Below are 7,353 nucleotides of genomic sequence, written 5' to 3'. Positions count from 1 at the left end.
GAAGTCTCAGGAAAGCAGAAAGCATCCCTGACAAAAGCAAAGTGCCTCACAGGAGAACTTAGGCCATAGTTCAGGATAGGTAGTGTTTGGTGACAGCTCTCCCTGGTGACAGTATTTCTTTTCCTTCACACTGCCCTTGTTGCATGCTCCCATTCCTTGTCCATTGGTGCCAGCACAGGTACTCGTGCAGCCGTGTGGCCCACTCAGTCAGTGAGCTGATCCAGTTTAAATAAAATCCCATCAACAGAAGTGTGGGACCACACAGGAGGCAGCACACAGAAGAGCAGGAGGAATACTTTAAACAAGCACTGTGAACAGAAACACACTGTTCTTGAGACCATAGCTTTTGTGAATCAGAGAAGAATTTGGGACAATTCTTTTCTTGTCTATAAGATTCAGACATCAAAGCAGAGCGTGATGCAATAAAGCACTGGCAACGGAACAGATGCAATATCTGAAGACAGAGCACAAGAGGACGGATTTGCCAAGATTGCCATGAAGCGGTGAAGCCTTCAGGAGTTTGATCAAGGGATACCTCAACATTTTAGAGAGTGGCTCTATCTCCTCACTTGGGGTCTAGACAACACTGTGATGCTTGGAGCAGCTATCATATATGGCAAAATCAGGTGATAAAAACAGGATTGCAATGCTTGCTTGTATCAACCACAGAAAGAAAGGAAGGCAGACTGGATTAGTCTCTAAAGGTGGACAGCTCACAAATACAGATGCTTTGACACCTCTATGTAAGATTCTATATCAAATTTCTCTCCTATCTGCTTCCCGGGTTTTATTTCACTAAACTAGGCAGTGCTTATCCATGGAACAAACTCTGTCTTGAATATGTTGTCTGTTCAGGTCTAGGTATCAAAAAATGTTTTAGTCCTCCAGGCCAGAATGCTTCTCAGGAAAATAGCCAGGAAGGGAAAATCACAGAACCATCAAGGTTGGAAAAGACCTCTAAGATCACATCCAGTCCAACCTATCACCAATATTTCCCACTAAACCATGTCCCTCAGTACAATATCTAAACAGCTAAAATGGTGGCCATTTAGCTTATGATGTCTGTTTATCACAGCGCTACTTTAAAACATCAGCACATCACACAACTAGCTAATGGCATCAAATGGGATTATCACTTCCAGAGTAGTAATCATTTTCTTGCACGGGACGTAGCAGCCCAGTAACTCTAACAAAATACTGCGCAATAGTACATTCTATTCTACATAGTACATAAGTAAATAGAGCATTCATTGACCTGTGCCAGGAGGAACAGGTGGCACACAACGCACAGGACATGGGGACAAAAAAAAAAAACACTGGGAAATCCTTACTGCTGGGCAAACACCAGGTCACCTTTATTCATACAGACTTGTTCAGAGTCAGTAATTCACCAAGTTCCACTCTGGAGAGGGAAGATGCAGTAGGAAAGTGCATCACCTGAGATATTAACTACCCTTAGACCTCTCTAATGTTGTCACGTGGTTAGAAACAAAACACTGCACAAAACTTGGGTCTGAATGCAGGCCATGAATCTGAACAGCACATAAATAAGGACTCAGTATATCACTGCCACAAGGAATCGTAAAAACGGGGGATGGTCTATCTGTCTCATTCCTACTCAGGATTATCAGATAGTTTCAGTCCTGTTCCAATGTGCATGGAGTCACAGCATCAGAAGCATCACAAACACATTTTTAAATAAATACAAGACAGATGAAAACTGACTGTAACAGGCCACATATATTCAGATAGCACATAAATATCAGCTGTTATTTATTTTACTGCATACTGGCAATTGCATATGCAGGAAAAAGAATGAACCACCATCCTACAATACCAGCCAGAATGAGAACTTGCTACAGTTTTATCCTACTGCCGACTTCACTCAAAATTTGCCATGTGTATGCCCCAGATTTAAAACAACAGTGACTGCAATCTGGGATTCAAAGCAAAGCCAGGAACTTTTAATTCTTGCTAACTATCTGCACTGAGTTTAATGTGCTCATATAAGGCAGAGATTGGGGTTCTTTTCAAGAAAGATTTTTATTTTCCACTCTAGAAATAAAAAATAAAGTATTTGTTTCTTTGCTGGTTTGGTTTAAAAAAGCCTTTAGCTAAGATCTATTTTTCATCCTGTGTGGTTATGCATGCACAACAAGTAATTCTTGTAGTGTTTCTTGACTAGGAAAGACATAGCATCATTCATGCCATCATTCCTCATAGTCAAGAACCTGGATGAAAATCCAGGACCAGACTCCATAACATAGCTCCAAACAGGAGTAATCCCTAAACAGGAATTCCAACTGTCATGCCAGCTCGCCTACTAGCTGGAGCCATCAGAAGAGAGAGCTGTTCCACAATTCTCCCTTCTGCAAGGTGGGAGAGATGGGAGAGGGGGAGCTTGTGAAAGCTGGGTTCTGTGGGGTTCTTTTGTTGTTGTGCTGTTGTTGTTGTTTTAAAATATAAATTAAAATCAGGGTTCTTAAGCTATTAGTGGCTGATCACTTGAAGAAAGCGTGCAGCTGTTTCGATTAATGATTAAATTTTAAATATTTATGATGGATGAAGTATGTATCTGGAAATGATTGGATGTACTGCTGTTTGTCATATGCTTCTCACCAGGACTCGACTGAAATTGTGATAATATCACATCAGATTATAATTTTGGGATGTAATATTATACGAATTTGTAGAGACAAACACTGGAAAAAATATTTCAGTATTTGAAAGCTGATTCAAGAATATTTTCAGAATATTTTGAAATGAGCCCTTCCCCCCCCCCCTTAAAAACAATTATTTCATGACTTGGTATTTAAAGCACTCTTGAATCACAACTTTTCAAATGTATTTTAGCATTTACTAGCAATATGCATCACCTGCGCTCCACCTGAAGTGTTTCAGGCAAGGGAAAACAGAAATTGGCTGGTATTACTAAACACTATGGCATCTGAAAAGAGAAGAAAGCCTGACAGACACTGATTAAACTACTAATGATGGTCATTGCCTATCTAGACTAATACTATTGGTATGGACCCTGCTAGAAGACAGGGCCCGGGGATCTGGAATTTTTTGTCTTCCTCCTTCAGCAAGTATATAAAGGATGGGGGTATCCCAGGCAGACGAGCTCCATGTTCCTCCTCTTTATTCCGTTCTCTGAGGTTGGACGATAGCAGAAATAAAAATAGTCTGCTCATCTTCTCTCCTTTTGATGTGCCATAGAGAAAAAGACATGCAGATATCCTTTAATCTTCCATCCAGCATTTCTGAGAAATTTATTCTGCCACAGCTTTTTGTTTTTGTTTTTGTTTTTAAAGGCAGTTAATGGCTTCCAGAACATCTCCTGGGAAGATCCTGTCAGCCAGTAGACCTGCGCACAGCAAAGGGTCACAGCTTCCCTAGGGGCAGTACAGTACAAGCAGAGGGGAGGCCTTCATAGTTGATGCCATTCAGAGCTCAGTTCACAGAGGTGAGAATTAACAGTGATGTGTCAGCATCACAAAACACAGTAAGGTGGTGTGGCACTCTATGTCTGCTACTTAAAGCACTTTAAATATGCTGTCATCTTTACACTAAATGCTACTGTTTTATACAATATTTTTAGGAGTCAGATTAGGCTGATGGTTGATAGAAAAAAAATTGATGTATGAGATACAATTCATAAAGAATAGAAAAATGGTATCACAGAATCACAGGGGTTGAAAGAGACCTCAAGAGATCATCGAGTCCACCCACTCTGCTAAAGCAGATTCCCTACAACAGGTCACACAATACGTTTCTCATATTTTTGCTGTACCTCTTGTGGAAAAATCCTGCAAATCCATAAGAATTTCACTTAGTAATTAATGTAATTAATACATGTTTACTTCTAATATAATGTGGAGGTAATTATTTTTTTTTGAGTTCATGATTTTCCACGATTCTTTGTGTCTGTTAAACAGCTGTGAAGTAACACAAAGAACCAGTTTGCAGCTTCCTGCAGCAATAGTTCCATAGAAAACAAGCACATTTTGACTCAATCTCTGAAGACACACCTCTACTCCTGCTAGTGAGCAAGTATATTGGAGATTAAATTAACATACATTGACTGGTAACAAAATCCTTCTGAATGGAATTCAAATTCCAAGATGGTTGGACCACATCTTCTTTATTTTAGACATTTTCACCATGGCCAAAATTGTCTATCTGGGCTTCAGCCTGAGGCTAAATCTTAGAGCTGAGCTAGGATCCATGTTCGAAAGACAGGCCTGGATGCAGGAAGGAATCATATGCCACTGCAATCAGAATTCATAATGATTACTGCTAAATCCTTCAGATATTAATCAGCTCCTGATGCTTAGTTTTTGAAAAGTCCTGATAATTACTTCCTGTAGCAGGCAATATTCAGAAATTACCTTTCTGCTGCCATTAGAAATATTTAGAATGAAGATCTTCTCCCATTGGTACCTTTGTGTGGTATTAAGACTGGGAATGTATTTATATTTAGGTTTCACTCAAGAGAAAGCTTCTTGTATAATTCAGTGCTACACTTGGAGAAGAAAAAACCTCTAGGCCACAATATGTAGTTAATATTCAGAATTAAGTCAGTTTCTTATGCATCAACTGGTAGGTCAAATTCAGCTTTGTGTGCTGTAATTTATAGTACAGCTTTATGCCCAAAGCAATATGGAAGCCCTGAAGCAACACTGTGAATTATTACAACTGAATCTGAACACTACCTACCAAAATGTATATGATTTCTTATATTTCTACTGCACGCTGACTATAAACATGATGTCAGATAGCCCTGTGCTGCAAGGACATCTAAATAAAATATCAGTTTCATGACTCGTTTGGAGCATTTGGACAGTCTCCTTCCTGCAGCCTTAGTACATGGAAGTCCAGTGACTTCAGCTGAATTAACTAATCCAGTAAAAGTAACAGAAGGATCCTTATAACTTTCTCAGAACTCACATATTTCTCTCCTTTAATGGGATAGCAAACCCCCTCCTCCCCCCCCAAAACAAAACAAAGCACTGCACAGCAGTTTGGTAATAGTAGTTTTGCCCAGATTCAGATTCCTTATTTCATATTTAGTGCTTTATATGGAAAGGACAGAAGACAACATGCTCCTGGAAGCAGGAGCTGAAGCAGCCCATGCCCTTCTGCTTCCATACCCAAGATCCAAGCCAGACATCCTCCTGTCCTGGGACAAAGCCCTGTTGCCTTTGCAGCACACTCACAGTGGAGGACAGTTTACCTTTGAATGGCTTAAACATTCCTACCCAGCATGAAGGAGAACAGTGGGAACGGACATCTCTAAAGCAAACAAACCACCAGTTACACCACCTCTTCAAATGCTGGGGAAATTAATTCCTTCCCTCAAATATATTATGGACGGTATTCTAGAAACAGAATAAAAAGCCCCACCTAAATTAGTTTCCAGTGTGGAAGAATCTGTAAATAAACTAATTAGAAATTAATTGGCTAATACATATAGATAAGTTAATTAGGCATTAATTAGTGTTTATATAGTATGGTCCTTAGAAGATATAAATTGCTCTGAAAGTGTTAAGTATTATATGTCAATTAATAGTGTTTCTGTGACTGTCTGACAGCAATTAGCTGTCACATATACACTGAACTTGCTCCTGTATCTGCCAACTACACATCTCCACACTTCTTCTGTCTAGTTTGTCATTCTGAACTAGTCATTTTCATCTTGAAAAAGGATTAACAGGAGAAACAATTAGAAAAAAATCAAATATTCATCAAAATACAGACAATTGCAGACAAGAAAAAGTAACTGTGCAGTGTGTTAAATCTGGGAAGTCACACTGACCTCTGAGCTGGGTGGTTTCACAAATACCCACAGGACCCTGGAGGGAACCAGGTCTGCCCAGAATTTGAATCCTCATCTTCTCCATAACCACCTATAATTTCTCATCTAGTTTCAACTGATGAGATTTGTATATTTTTCTCAGTCCAACTAACTCAAAGGGCCGCTATAATCCTTAAAGGACCACATACTACTGGCTCTGAAAGATTTCCTTCTCTGTAAATATACTTCTATTGATGAAAGGCATTGTGAACTTTATTTTATCCACGTTTTCTATCCCAGGCACATATATTCCTGCTCATTTTCCTCACTTTTGAACTAGTTGCTAACACTAAGGTGCTCACTGAATAAGGAGCTATAAATGAGTCGAGTTTGACCTGGAGAACTCAAAATTTAAACTGCAAAATTGCCATCATAAAAACTTCGGAAGGAAGTTCCGTATGCTGATTTGCACTCTAGAACCAATACCTGCGATACATGTTAATAAAACAGGCTGAGCACATTTAGCTAGGGAAAATTCAGCAATTAATGCAAAATTCATAACAATCAAATCTTAGGATAACTGATAAAGTTCACAAATTACTTAGCTGCGCAGATAGAGAGCCTCAGTGATAGAACAGAGCTGTAACTTACTGGTCAATAAAACTCAGTAGAACCTGGACACACAAGCTCTATATAAACATTCATAAAATTAAACACTGGAAAGACACAGAGAAAGGAGTCAGGACTAGTCTGCTAGAGAAAAAGTATAAACATACAAATTTGCAGGACGACACGTGAGCCAGGAAAGGCTCTTCTTTATGCAAGAATCCACGCGGCATCAGTTGCAGAGGATGCATACCAAATCCCCTCTGCGTGCCAGTTACACACCCAGATCCCATACACCAGCAAAACACTCAAGAGAAAATGTTTTAGTATACCTCACATAAACTGAACCTGACTCATGGTTTTGAACCCTCTTCTGTCTGTAGCAGAGCTTTTGACATTATGCCTTCTTTGTAAGCACTAGGAATTGGACCAATAAAACTTTCCCGGTGGTTTCAGTTAAGATGCAAATGGAGCTCTATTCTTCTTCTGGCAAACAGCAGTACCTGCTAAGATGCAACCTAGAAGACAGTTTGAATCCACACTTACAACAAGTGCAACAATTAGTTTTCATTTTCCTTAAGGTTTGACTGAGCAATCCAAACACTTGTTGGCCAGCACATCCACACACAGTGAAGATGTTCATTCCAAACAGCTGCAATTTTAATGAAATGCAGGCAATTCTTCATTTATCTCTGTCTCTGGTCTTCATAAAAGAAGAGTTCATATAGTGCCATACTGGGACATACAATAGACACTTGGAAACAGAGCCTCTAAAATAAAAATACTCCAAGGCCTGGGTTGTTGGAAAAAAAACCCAACCATTTAGGTAAATGGCTTCTTAAAGATGGTACAATAAAACTAGTTTGCTGAAGAAGCTTGTTCAGTCTTCAAAGAAGTATAAACAAAGACAGAGCTGAGAACCATCTTGCATTATGTTGGATACCAAAGAG

At 39.4% G+C, this 7,353-nt stretch overlaps 1 long non-coding RNA gene across 1 annotated transcript; it reads left to right on the top strand.

The window, feature by feature from the left end:
* Nucleotides 1-443: 443 nt before the first annotated feature.
* Nucleotides 444-5,478, top strand: LOC121111660. Its single transcript, XR_005862802.1, has 3 exons — nucleotides 444-626; nucleotides 3,315-3,466; nucleotides 5,074-5,478. It is a non-coding gene; the product is annotated as an uncharacterized LOC121111660 (long non-coding RNA).
* Nucleotides 5,479-7,353: the final 1,875 nt, after the last annotated feature.

Source organism: Gallus gallus, chromosome 10 (assembly GCF_016699485.2).
Source record: "Gallus gallus isolate bGalGal1 chromosome 10, bGalGal1.mat.broiler.GRCg7b, whole genome shotgun sequence".
Classification (NCBI taxonomy): Eukaryota; Metazoa; Chordata; class Aves; order Galliformes; family Phasianidae; genus Gallus; species Gallus gallus.
This window is presented reverse-complemented; position numbering and strand designations above follow the sequence as displayed.